General features: G+C 40.2%; 1 protein-coding gene and 1 pseudogene across 1 annotated transcript in view; one reads left to right on the top strand and one right to left on the bottom strand.

Annotated features, from left to right (window-relative positions):
* The window catches only part of LOC145403335 (beta-galactosidase-like), a 415,229-nt gene that overhangs the window by 87,520 nt on the left and 313,094 nt on the right, over window positions 1-14,615 (top strand). The window lies entirely within an intron of this gene.
* On the bottom strand, window positions 358-472 carry LOC145403441 (5S ribosomal RNA; annotated as a pseudogene).

Raw genomic sequence — 14,615 nt, 5'->3', positions numbered from 1 at the left:
TGAAAATTAAAAATAATGGTTTACTTAACCTCCTTTGCACATTCTCCGTAGCACCCAATTCATGAAATTTCATCAGGACCATTTGCTTTTCCTCTGTCTAATTTACTTAACTCCTCCTGTATTAGCTTTTTGATATTTGTATATCTGGTAGTATGTGTGGACATGCATGTTCCACATAGTCCCTCTCAAAATTTTTTTCTTCTGTTAAAACTGATTGGAAATTCTTATTTAGTCCTTCCATCCATCCATTGCCAGACGCCATGTATCCCAAATGGGGTGGCCAAGGGCTCAGAGTTAATTGAGCTTTACAGGGAGGGGCACCAAGTCTCCACCAACCCCACTTGACGTAGGGATGCCAACAGCATCTGGTGTTCCCAGGCGGTCACCCATCCAAGTACTAACCAGACCCAACGTTGCTTAACTTCGCTGATCGGATGGGAAGCGGTGTACTCAACGTGGCATTTAGTGCTTCACAAATATCTTTCTCTTGTGTATAGGTGATTCCCTCGTCCGTAATGGATTGTATTATATCTTTTACTTTGGTTTTGCTTCTGATGTAGCTGTAAAATAGCTTCGGTTGATTACTTTTATTTATTATATCCTCCTCAAACTGTTTTTGGGCTTCCCTCCTTATTCTTGTATAATCGTTTCTTGCCTGTTTGTAATTATTATATGCCCTTTCACTACTGTGTCTTCTGTATCTATTCCACAACAAATCTCTTCTTTTCTTTTGATTTTCTACATTCTGTATTGAAACATTTCTGTATTTTCTTATCTGCTTCTTTGTGCTGTGAGATGTACTTCTGGACTCCTATTTCCATAAAATTCACAGAATTTTTTATATACAGCATTTAAATCTTGTCCTCTAAGCTCATTTTCCCAATCAACTTCTAAGAAATACTACTTTAGGTCTTGATAATTTCCCTTTTTATAGTTTTGGCTCTTTTTGTAACTTGCATTGCTGTTAACTATGTTATATGCTATCCTGAAGTTGCGTTTCGTACTGCATGGTCGCTTTTGCCGAGTGGAGGGTGATATATTAAACTGTCAGTATCATTTTCTTGCTTAGTAAATATGAGATCTAGCATTAAACGTATATCGAGTCCTCTTTTTCTGGTGGTTTCCTCACATGTTGCGTTAGGAAAACTCTTGCACGAGATCGAGGAGCTTTTGGTCTCAACAGCTTTCTTGGCTTATTATATCTAGAGTAGTCCACTTTATATTTGTATTAAAATCTCCAGTTAGTATAATTCTTTCCGATTTCTCTTCCATTTTATGTAGTAATGCTCTTAAACTCTGAATTGTACTCTCTGCCAGGTCCTCATATTAGTCTCTTTCCCATGTGTTTGATTTGGGTGGTATGTACAAATTGGCTACAATTACCTTCAGATCTGTTGATCTCTACTCCAATCAGTTCTACTTGTGAGGGTATATCTAATTTTATTTCATTGACTTTTAGATTTTTCTTAGTTAATATTATAATTCCTCCTCCTTTTTTAAGTTTCTATCTCTTCTCCATATATTATATTCCTCTAAGTTTAGTATGTCATTTGATATCCTTGGTGTTAATTTTGTTTCAGTTAGGCATATTATATGTGGTTCATTTTCTCTGGACATAATCATTCATCTCTAATAATTTAGATACCATTCCATCCACATTTGAGTACATCAACTTTATCATCTTGTTTATATACTTGTCATGACTTGGTTCTACTACCTTCCTCCTTTTATTCCCTCCCGTTTATGTACCACTTTCGTACCTGCAATTCCATTACTTTGTAAAAAAAAAAAATTGTATTCTTCTCATACTCTGTTCTTCCCTCATTTTTGTTTTTGCTTCCTCCTCTTCTCTTTCAGTAATTCCAGTTCCTCTTGTGTTAGGCATCTTTTTATCCATACATTTTTGAACTCCTTCTTCCATAAGATTCTTTGCATTTTTTAGTATCTCCTCCACGGTGTTTACACTCTGAAAGTTACCTTTAGAGGTCTTGACTTGCTTTTCTCATATTTCCTAACCTTTTGTGTTCCTCTGTCTTTACTACAGATTTCCTCTGATACTTCTTTCAATAAGCTCATTACATTTGCCATCTCCTTTTTGTCTATTGAGATCTTGTTTTTTACTTCTTCCTCTTCTATACCAGTGATTACTATAGATTTGTTGATATCTACTGAATCTCTGACTAACTTTGGACTGTTTTGGATTATTCTTTTCACTTCCTTTTAATGCTTTTTTCTTCCACTCTTGTTTCTAAGTCTTTCTTTACTTTCACCATTTCAGCATACGTGGTTTCCACATCATTTTTGTAGCTTTGCACAGCTTCATTCACCTGTGTAATCTTCTCCTCAACATCACTGCTCTGGTCTATCAGACTGCTTGCTTGCCTAATTGTCTCTATCATTTTTGAACTCTTCCATAATACTCTCGTGGTTGACTACGGTACTTGCCATTTCACTCATTTTATTCCTAAGCGTACTCATTTCCACTGTTAGATCACATATAGTTGTGTCTTTCTTGTTGACCTCCCTTCCTAGTTTTTCTATTTCTTCCTTTTGCAAGTGCATCTGCTTCTTTATTTCATCAATTTCATTCTGGAAAGCTAACTCCAGTCTGTGTACACGTTCAACCAGTTTAGTGTGAGTCTCCATTTCAACCAGTTCTTTGTAGAAATCATCATCTTGCTTTCTGCCTTTATCCCTTTTCTTTTCCAAATTTGCTTTACTAAAGTATGTGGCCATTTTGCAATACTAAAAGCACAGAGTACTTACATTCCCTGGGGCAGTTGTAGTCTAAACAATCAGCTGATTGAGCGCATTCTTTCACTACTCGGTTCTCTTTTCTGTTTGAACAAGTCTTGTTTAAACTTTTTTTTTTTAATAATAAAAAACCGTTTAGTCTAACCTGGTACAGAGCTTGACTCATATAAAGATACTAATTTAGGTAATGCCACTGGCCGTGCTGGCTCGGTATGGAGCGCTGTCGGCCCACGTCTGCTCTTCTTGGTAACTCCTGTGTGTATGTGCGCGTGTGTGTGCGCGTGTGCATGTGTGTGTGTGTGTGTGTGTGTGTGTGTGTGTGTGTGTGTGTGCATGTGTGTGTGTGTGTGTGTGTGTGTTGTGTGTGTGTGTGTGTGTTGTGTGCGTGTTCTTACCTAATTGTTCTTACCTAATTGTATCTTTACAGGAATGAGTCAAGCTCGTATTGTCCCGTGTCTTAGACCATATTTATCGTACATATCCTTAAATTTGTGAATTGTTTTGGCACACACTATTTCATTCGGTAGTGCATTCCATTGATCAGTTGCTCTGTTTGGGAAACTGAATTTCCTTACGTCTTTATCACCTCTCTTCTTAGGCAGTTTTTTGCAGTGTTCTCTTGCTGATGCTTCTCCATATGTTAAGTAATCATTTATGTCTATTTTCTCCTTTCCTGATATGCACTTATATAGCATTATCATGTCACCTCTTTTCCTTCTCTCCTGTAGTGTTGGTAGATTCAGTTTATTTAGTCTTTCTTCGTAGCTTAGGTCCCTTAAGCTTGGTATCCATCTTGTAGCGGCCCTTTGAACTTTTTCAATCTTGTCTATATGCTTTTTGAGATGAGGACTCCAGACTACTGATGCATATTCCAGGGTTGGTCTAATGAATGATGTTATTATCCTTCTTAGCATGTCTTCATTTATGTATGTGAATGCTATTCTCATATTTGCAAGCAGTGTATACATGTTCCGTACCTTCTCGCTGACGTGGTCAGCCGGAGATAGTCTGTTATTGATAATCACACCTAGGTCTTTCTCTCTTTCTGATGTGTATAGGGTTTTATTTCCTAACTTATAATCCCAATCAGGTCTTTTTCCACTTTTACCAAACTTGATTACATGACACTTGTCCACATTGAATTCCATTTGCCATGTACTACTCCATTCATGAAGTTTATTTAATTCTTCTTGTAGCTCCCTACAAGAGTCTGTGCTAGTAATTCTCCTTTGTATTTTTGCATCATCTGCAAACATATTCAGATAGCTCTCATTTCCAGTGTTACTGTTTATATCATTTATGTACACTAGAAACATGATTGGTGCCAGCACCGAACCCTGTGGTACTCCACTAGTCACTTCTTTCCATGATGAGTAGTTTCCTCTTAGTACTGTCCTCATTTCTCTTTTTATGAGAAAGTCTTGCATCCAACAAAACAGTTTGCCTCGAATTCCTCCTTGATGGTTCAGCTTCCATAAAAGTCTTTGGTGTGGTACTGTGTCAAAAGCTTTCTTGAAATCTAAATAGATACTGTCCACCCATCCTTCCCTTTCCTGTATTGTGTTTGTTACTCTGTCATAGTAGCTCAACAGATTAGTAACACATGATTTTCCTTTTCTGAAACAAAACTGTCTTTCTGTTATCATACTGTGTTCTTCTAAATGATTTACCCAAGCTTTTCTTATAAGTTTTTCTAATACCTTGCTTACAACACTGGTCAGTGATACTGGTCGGTAGTTGAGAGGATTTTGTCTATTTCCTTTCTTGAATAAGGGGACTATATTTGCTTTTTTCCAAATATCAGGTAGTTTCCCTTGACTCAAGGATTTCTTGAAAATTAAAAATAATGGTTTACTTAACTCCTTTGCACATTCTCGTAACACCCAACATGAAATTTCTTCAGGACCACTTGCTTTTCCTCTGTCTAATCTACTTAACTCCTCTTGTATTACTTTTTCTGCTATTTGTATATCTGGTAGTATGTGTGGACATGCGTGTTCCACATATTCCCTCTCAAAATTTTTTTCTTCTGTAAAAACTAATTGGAAATTCTTATTTAGTGCTTCACAAATATCTTTCTCTTGTGTATAAGTGATTCCCTCGTCCGTGATGGATTGTATTATATCTTTTACTTTGGTTTTGCTTCTGATATAGCTGTAAAACAGCTTTGGTTGGTCACTACTTTTATTTATTATATCCTCCTCAAACTGTTTTTGGGCTTCCCTCCTCATTCTTGTATAGTCGTTTCTTGCCTGTTTGTAATTATTATACGTCCTTTCACTATTGTGTCTTCTGTATCTATTCCACAACAAATCTCTTCTTTCTTTTGATTTTTTACATTCTGTATTGAACCATTTCTGTATTTTCTTATCTGCTTCTTTGTGCTGTGGGATGTACTTCTGGACTCCTGTTTCATAAAATTAACAAAAATTTTTATATATAGCATTTAAATCTTGTCCTCTAAGCTCATTTTCCCAATCAACTTCTAAGAAATACTTCTTTAGGTCTTGATAATTTCCCTTTTTATAGTTTAGTCTCTTTTTGTAACAGTCATTGCTGTTTATTATGTCATATGCTATCCTGAAGTTATAATTTAGTACTGCATGATCGCTTTTGCCGAGTGGAGGGTGATATATTAAACTGTCAATGTCATTTTCTTGCCTAGTAAATATTAGATCTAGCACTGAAGGTACATCAAGTCCTCTTTTTCTAGTGGTTTCCCTCACATGTTGCGTTAAGAAAAACTCTTGTACGAGATCCAGGAGCTTTTGGTCCCAACAGCTTTCTTGGCTATTTATATCTAGAGTATTCCAATTTATATTTGTATTGAAATCCCCAGTTAGTATAATTCTTCCCGATTTCTCTTCCATTTTATGTAGCAAGGATCTTATACTCTGAATTGTACTCTCTGCCAGGTCCTCATATTCGTCTCTTTCCCATGTGTTTGATCTGGGTGGCATATACAAATTGGCTACAATTACTTTACCTTCAGATGTGTCGATCTCTACTGCAATCAGTTCTACTTGTGATGGTATATCTAGGTTTACTTCCTTGACTTTTAGATTTTTCTTAGTTAATATTATAATTCCTCCTCTTTTTTTTAAATTTCTGTCTCTTCTCCATATATTGTATTCCTCTAAGTTTAGTATGTCATTGGATATCCTTGGTGTTAATTTTGTCTCAGTTAGGCATATTATTTGTGGTTCATTTTCTCTGACATAATCATTCATCTCTAGTAATTTAGATACCATTCCATCCACATTTGAGTACATCAACTTTATCATCTTGTTTATATACTTGTCATGACATGGTTCTACTAACTTCCTCCTTTTTCTTCCATCCTGTTTGTGTACCACTTTCGTACCTGCAATCCTATTACTTTGTAAAAAAAATTTCTTCTTGTCCTCTTCTGTTCTTCCCTCATTTTTTGTTTTTGCTTCCTCCCTTTTCTCTTTCAGTAATTCCAGTTCCTCTTGTGTTAGACATCTTTTTATCCATACATTTTTGAACTCCTCTTTTTCCATAAGATTCTTTGCATTTTTTAGTATCTCTTCCACAGTGTTTACACTCTGGAAAGTCACCTTTAGAGGTCTTGTCTTGCTTTTCTCGTATTTCCCTAACCTTTTGTGTTCCTCTATGTCTTTACTACAGATTTCCTCTGATACTTCTTTCAGTAAGCTCATTACATATGCCATCTCCTTTTTGTCTCTAGTGATTTTGTTTTTAATTTCTTCCTCTTCTATACCAGTGATTACTATTGATTTATTTATTTCTACTGAATCTCTGACTAACTTTGGATTGTTTTGGATTATTCTTTTCACTTCCTTTTTAATGTTTTTTTCCCTCCACCCTTGTGTGCGCGCGTGTGTGCGAGCGTGTGTGCGTGTGTGCGAGCGTGTGTGTGTGCGAGCGTGTGTGCGTGCGTGTGCCGTGTGGTGTGTGTGTGTGTGTGTGTGTGTATTTGTTACCACCAGTTTTTACTCAACTTGTGACGGGCCTCCAGCAGTGAATATAACCCATGGGCACAGATCCAGGGGGACGGGGGATGAAAGGAACATATGTCATCGGCAACTGGGTCAGGGAGGTCGTCCTGTGTAATCATCCCTCACCCCCAGCAAACAATTCACACAAGCCACAAGAGAATATGCAACGTTAAACCTGCAATTGCTCTTAAAATAGTGTTATATTGAAAATGCAGTTCTCAAAACCTGTGAAATTGAAATTGCTGATAAAACAACAAAAAATTGAGTTGATCCGATATAGCAAGTTCATCTTTTAAATCGAGCGCCAGTGTTATGACGCGATGGCTCCAGATGTGGCTACAAGCAATGAATGGTGCTACTTTTCCTGTCCTCGTGCTACCTAGTTATACCTTTTGTCAACCTTAAGTTACATACAAGTCACTTCTCTTGGCGGTGGCCCTCTCCTCTCTCCATATCTTTATTCTAAGCAGACATCCCCCTACCCCAGGAATCAGAGTAAATCAACAACAATGATTTATAACAGTCTGGTAGAGGAGGATGTTATCGCCTATCGCCTGCACGAATAGCAAACTCTACTCTTACATTACGACCCCCATTTGGCTGTTTACATCCAGGTTCACAACTGTATTTCTAGGTTAATACGGATAAGAAGGACGGCCCAACAACTGATCTCGAGTTCTTCCATGAAGAGTTGAATATGCTAACCAATGTAGCGCGTGAGGAATCAGAAATAACTCATACGCCATTGTTTCTGCTCCAGTAATATGTTTTCCTCAGAACACCCCAGCAGTGAAGACAGGCACGAAGGCTATACATCTGAGTAGCCTCTCCTAAGCTGAATAAAATGACGTATAGCAAAAACAAAATACAAGACATCGTACTCAATGGGTTAATTTTCACCAAAGGGCAACCACGCATGAGGATATGAGAGTGTAATAGCTATACAAAACACATCAGCAAGGAAGACGTGCAAAGAAGTGTCATGTCAAAGAGATTATGGGCCTTTACCACCATGACTCCATATACCAACATGAAAATAAAACCCGAGAGCCTTTATCTCTTATACTATGTACAGACGCCAATCATCAGCACAGTTTATGATGAGACTCCCCAAAGTCTAATTTCAAAGGCTTAAAGTAGCCAAACTGACTCATGGTGAGTGAGATTTCGCCTGCGAGGCGAAATGGATAACAATTCTCGCTCACAGCTTGTTGGTGGGATTAGAACTCAAATGAGCCTATATTAATTTGGTAACTGGTGAGAAAATATTCTGTTATTCACAGAAGAAAACTTTAACTAAAATTGTTACGTAAACACAATTTAATTCTTGTGGTTTTTGTTCATTTTTATTTTTTTCTTGTAACATGAAACAAATATTCGGACACTCGGGTGACCAGCCACGGAGGCTGTCTGTTTTGTCTCCAAACAACAAGTAAAAATCAGATTTCGATATGGATCCTGCGGCAAAGAAAACTAGAAGACTGCTTTGTGGCTCTGGAGTTGCTAAAGTACGTGAGGCGGTTACAGAAATTGAGGAAAAGGAAAAGGGTACTCCATGGTGGTTTGTTTACAAATGACCACGAGGCGCCAAGGCAGACGTGTGTGTGTGTGTGTGTGTGTTTCGGCTCGCAAAAACACACGAGTAAGGACACTCGACTCTGCTAGCCGTTTTCACTCGCAAAACTGGCTCGCATGTTAGCCACTTTTGGTCTAGTGTGACGCTACCTTTAGCTAACCCTTCTAATCTACTACAGTCTATTTGTTTTCTATCTATCTATCTATCTAAAGCCAGACGCCTTAATCCCGTCAGGAGTGCGCACAAACGAATCGCCTCTGTCACTCTGTCCCCTGCCATTACGCTGCCCTCCCCCAACTCAATCCCCCCTCCCATATACCTCTCCACTCCACTTGTTTTCACTTGGACACGAACCACTCACGTCACCTGAATACTGAATCGTGGCTGCATGATATCACTAAAGAGCTGCAATTATGACGTAAAAGGTCACCTTGGTTACTAATCAAACCCATTAATGACAACACTTGGCCATCAGTTGATTTGAGAGTTACGAGGGATCTCTGTCGGGTTGAAACAAACATACTACAGCAGAAAACGTTATTAAATACACTCACGTAAGGGCGATGGAGCCAAGTTAGGTTTCCCAGCCAAACAACACTCCTGGAGAGAGAGATGGACAGGAGTGTGGGTTGGGTACTGGCATTGTGGAGAGACTGGGGGGATGACTCAGCTTCATTCGTTTCGAAGCACCGGACACAGAAGAACCATGGCCGAGCTTCACAAACAGAGGCTAGATTCACTAACAAACCTTATGATGTTTTCCCCTATTTTTATTTCATGTTATTTTTTTTATTTTGTGTGTGTATCCACCTCTGGATCCATCACGTGTATTTGGTCTAGAAAATATCACGAGGCCTTTACACGAGGACGAGCTCGAATTTGGAGGGAGTTCTGAAGATTAAGGACGAGGCCGAGGTCGGAGCGAGTTCTGGAGGCCGAGGACGCGGTTGGAGGCCGTGTCAGAGTATTGAAGTAGTATTGTTTGTGTATCCCGTCCCTGATTCACTAAGAGGTGGTGCTGTTAAGGGAATACAAGCCCAGAACCCAGACTATCTATCTGTCTATCTATCTATATGTACAATATATTTTGGCTCTACAGCGGTACGAGGTGGTGCTTTGATTAAGAGATACAAGCTCAGAATATTCATCCTTTCATGTATCTAATTCTATCTGTCTACGTAACTATCTATGTATCTGTCTATCTATCTAATTGACTATCTTGCGTGGGTATTTATAAGTATCACTGCAAAAACGGTCACTCTCCGTTGTTCTGAAGTTTTGTGCTGCTTCTCAGCGTCGCTTATGCATCCACCCGGACCTCCACAGTAAGCATGCGGCAGACATTTGACCTGCAGAAAAGACACCCCCTCCATCCCTTCGAAATGTCTCTTTGCGGGCCTGTATCAGTCTGTCTACCTTCCTACCTCTCTACCTATTCATCATCTAATCAATCAGTCTATGTATCTATCGATCTATCTATCCAGCCCTGATGTGGTACGAGGTGATGATTCTGTTAGGGGACAGAGAGGCTCGAGAATCCATCCAACCAACTCCATCTGTATCTACCTACCGTATGTATCTATCTGATCGTGCATCCTGGTCTGATGTGGTTTATTAATATCCATCTATCCATCCATCTATCTATCCATTAATCCATCCAACTCCATCTATCTTTATCTATCTGCGTATCTATCTGTTCGTTCGTCCTGGTTTGATGTGGTTGACAGATGTTCTTGTTATGACACACAAATTTAATAATATTTATCTCTCCATCCATTAATCTATCCATTCATCCATCCACTTATCTATCCATTCATCCATCCATCTATCTCTCCATTCATCCATCCATCTATCTAGCTTTATCTAAGTATCCATCTGCTAGTGCATCCTGGTCTGAAGTGGTTGAGAGATGCTGTTGTTGCTATGGGGACAGAAGCTTACTAATATCTACCCACCCACCCAGCCATCCATCCACCTATCTAACTCCATTCTTTTATCTATACGCTAGCAGGGGTACCCGGCGTTGCCCGGGCCAAAAAGGCAAACATTACCGCTGACCTCAAATAATAACCCAGATCTGAATTTTGACCCGCCTAAAACCATCCTTGGCCCACCCTGATTAAGAATATATATGGGTCTGGGGGTCTATGGCCCTTGGTTTGGGCGTGATTGAAGGACAAACAAACAAACAAACAATGCGGCTCATATAAATAAATGTCTATCTATTTATCTATCCACCTGCCTATCTATCTGTTGATGCGTCCTTGGCTGTGGCAAGAGGAGTTTTTACTCCATTGTTTTGGTTCCAATTTGGCCCAGATTTTTGTCCGTTTGCAGTTTATATCGCGCAGGTCAGTGGTAAAAAAAGACAGTGCTACGGCTACACATCCTATCCACAGCACCTCTTCGCGACTTGCACCATATTCTAGTGTTAATCTATGGCTAGGACTAGGTATTCAAGATGAAGAGGCGGTATTTCTGGGCCTGGCTGGGATAAGAATGCATCAGGGAGTATCAAGGTCGAAAAACAGACGAAATGCATCCTTCTCGTAATGGTGTTGTTGTATGCAGAGGAGGAGCTCAAGGGCAGTCAAGTTTAGTACTGGAATATTTTATGCACTGTACATATATAGATGTTGATGATACTATAAACAGGAGCACGGTAATAATAATAATAACTAATAATAATATATAAGAAAAACAACAACATTAATGACAGCAATAATAATAATAATAATAATAATAATAATCCATCATCCACTCCTATGTCGCCCCATGAGGAGCGTAGGAACCCTGGGCCAGGCACGTTGGTCCTGACATTTGAGATGAGAGTGACCAGCCTCACTCATCCCTGAGTGGCATTCTGTGAGTAATAAAACCCAACCATCCCTCAGATATAAACCTGCACGGGCTCAATCCGATTGGAGCGCCTTAATTACCCACTAAACCACCAAGCGTCACAATTTGGTTATATGGTTACCACCCAGAGTAGTAAATGGTATCCTGGTGTACAGGAAACCATTTGGCTTGTCGCTCAGTGTACAGTCACCCACAGGAAGAAGGAAGAGGAAAGAAAGAAGGAAAGAAAGACAGAAGAGGGAGTGTAAAGTCACCCGTAGGGAGAAGAAAGAGGAAAGAATGAAGGAAAGAAAAACAGAAGAGGAAGGAAAAAGGGAGGAAAAGCCAGACACCCAAAGCAGCACTACATCAAGGGTGAATGGTGAGCGCCCCCACCTACCACTACCACTAATAATATCAATAATAATAATAATAATAATAATAATAATAACGTGTCCTAGACACAGAGGAGACATACAGATATATTTTCACAACAGTTACAAGGACACGAAAGCAAAATATGAAAACATAAAATTATGATAAAGAGGAAACAGGTGGGTCAGAGAGAGAGAGAGACATTATCGCTCCGCCTTGCTGAAGGCGGGCGATAACATGTACTACCAAGCCTCGTATGTGACGTAGAATAACTTATAAATAGCTAAATCCATATGCTACGAGACCCCCCAATGTGAACTAGAATACGGGTCCTACAGGAACAACAGAGAGTCGTTTTTTGTGGTCAGCGTGAGGCGGGAAAATGACCAGACCTTGTTTATTCTCCAGCAGGTTCTCGCCCTCCCTCGTCCTTCCACCCTCCTTCCCGTCACACCCTCAACGTACTCCACCACAATGCCGGCTCGCCCAACCCATTTTTCTGTCTCCTAAGCTTATTTCTACTTAACCCCCACCCCAACACGTTCATTCTTTGAGGACATTTTCAAATAAACATCGCTACACTGAAAACACAGACGCTACAGCACGCATTTTCACTGGGTATGCTTTCCTGCAGCGGCCACATCGTCCAACACATATCAAGCCCAATATCTCATCCATTCCTTTGCTCATCACGGCCACTTCTCTCACCCATCCCCACTTTTCAAGGCTTCATGGTGCGACGCAGATCACACCGTCGACAGAGGCGCTTTGGGAGAGACTTTACTAGCTGGAGGGGTTTGACACAACCTTTATTAACCCCAGCTGAAGTCCGGTTAGTTTCCCCTCCTCTGGCTAAAACTGTTTGACGTTAGTATGGAATAAAGTTAATATGGAATAAAGTTAGTATGGAATAAAGTTAATATGGAATAAGTATGGAATAAAGTCAGAGGATAGATGGTGTTAAGACTGTTCCACTTCTTTTATTCTGGCCAACACCTGACGGTTCCATGAAGCTCCCAGGCATGAAAATCGTGTGTTTAAGTATGCATGGAAATTTTCTAGGTTGGGAAGAATTGTTCATGTATGACCTACCGTTGTACGTAAGGAAGATGCCACTCTCTCTCTCTCTCTCTCTCTCACACACACACACACACACACACACACACACTGTACACTCACTGCCTGCTTGATGACGCTAGCGATTTAGTACGCAAAACATGCTGAGCTGTGCTGCTACTTAAAACTTCACAGTAACTGTCTGTCTGTCTCGTGGCAGTAGTGGCGAATGGGTGTTGATTTGGGAGGGGTAGTGGTGGTGGTGATGATGGTGATAACTGGTAGTGGCTGTAATAATGATGGTGATAACTGGTAGTGGCTGTAATAATCATGGTGATAACTGGTAGTGGCTGTAATAATCATGGTAATAACTGGTAGTGGCTGTAATAATGATGGTAATAACTGGTAGTGGCTGTAATAATCATGGTAATAACTGGTAGTGGCTGTAATAATCATGGTGATAACTGGTAGTGGCTGTAATAATGATGGTGATAACTGGTGGTGGCTGTAATAATCATGGTAATAACTGGTAGTGGCTGTAATAATCATGGTGATAACTGGTAGTGGCTGTAATAATGATGGTGATAACTGGTAGTGGCTGTAATAATGATGGTGATAACTGGTAGTGGCTGTAATAATGATGGTGATAACTGGTAGTGGCTGTAATAATGATGGTGATAAACCAAAAGCAGAGGTGAACAGATGCGTGACAGTAAGAGTAGTAGTAGTAGCAGTAGTGGTAAGGGTAGTGGTCTTGGTGGTAGTAATGGGGTGATAGTAGCGGTGGTGGTGGTGATAGCACACTTATTGACGACAGCAGTTGTAATGGTAGTGGTGGCAGAGTGAAAAGAACTAGCGGTACTGGTGTCGTGCTAGTCACAAGAAGTGTATGGGATGGCTGTACAGTATTATTCCGAAATTGAGTTACATGAAATAAACCCCAGAACGACAAAAACCTGGGTCAAGTCAAGGTGAGCGAATTAAAGCAGGTGTAGGGGTGATAACGCGCGTACCTGACGTAACACACGAGGCGATAACATGTTCAGTAAGGTTACATAATATTTTACTTCATTCCTGCTGCCTCCACGCGATTTTATTTAGCCCGCGACAGATCCTTCAGTAGTACAGAGGTTAATGTGAAGGCTATATCCAACCTCCCTTGAGTGCGAAAACCCTCTCTTCTAAGCTGGGGGAAAAAAAAAAAAGTCTGGAGAGAGAGAGAGAGAGAGAGAGAGAGAGAGAATCATCGCACCGAAAGAGTTAGTTTCTTCACTACGTCAACCTCATTACATGCTTGCTGTCTCCAGGCGATTTAATTCAGTTCCATGGAGAGTAGTAGTAGTAGTAGTAGTAGTAGTAGCAGTAGTAGTAGTAGTAGTAGTAGCAGCAGCAATAGTAGACTCGATTAATCCCTTCACTACTAGGACAGTCTTTTAGGCAGGGTTAAGTATCTAGTGTATTCGGTCTGTTTACATCTGACGAAGGTATACTACTCCCTCAACTCTTATAACAAGTCGTGGGTACTTGGAAGTCAATCAACCTGAGTTAGGGGACAAGAATGAGTCTCCCTGGTTACTAGCCAAATCTTCCCTCCACTATGACTACGCCTGGCCATCAGCGTAACTGTACGGAGATTAGGGATATGTGTCACCTGGGAACACACGCACTATAGCAGGTAAGAACGTAATATAAAAAACGTAGGAAAAAACGTAACATAAGGAAAAATAAAAGCAGAAGGCGTCAAACACGAATACCACAAGATTACCTTATCATTTTACGCAATCCTTCCACGGCAACATCTTACCCACACCGCCTGCCTTATCACCTTACCTAATCACCACCACCGCCACATAACACTGACCGCCATCGTACCAAAAACATTAGGTACGGCATCCCCCCTACTCCCCCCCCCCCCAGTTTCACGTTTCCATGCAGACTTCAGATTTCGATTATTGTGTTTGTTTATATTCTTCGTAGGAGTCACAGGCCCGTATTCTCGTCCAGTACTGAGGTTCCCTGGCACCTCCTCCTTA

This window comes from Coenobita brevimanus, chromosome 60 (genome assembly GCF_032717465.1).
Source record: "Coenobita brevimanus isolate Jiangsu-jjx chromosome 60, ASM3271746v2, whole genome shotgun sequence".
Classification (NCBI taxonomy): domain Eukaryota; kingdom Metazoa; phylum Arthropoda; class Malacostraca; order Decapoda; family Coenobitidae; genus Coenobita; species Coenobita brevimanus.
The sequence above is the reverse complement of the archived record's forward strand: the minus strand, read 5'-3'. Positions and strand labels throughout refer to the sequence as shown.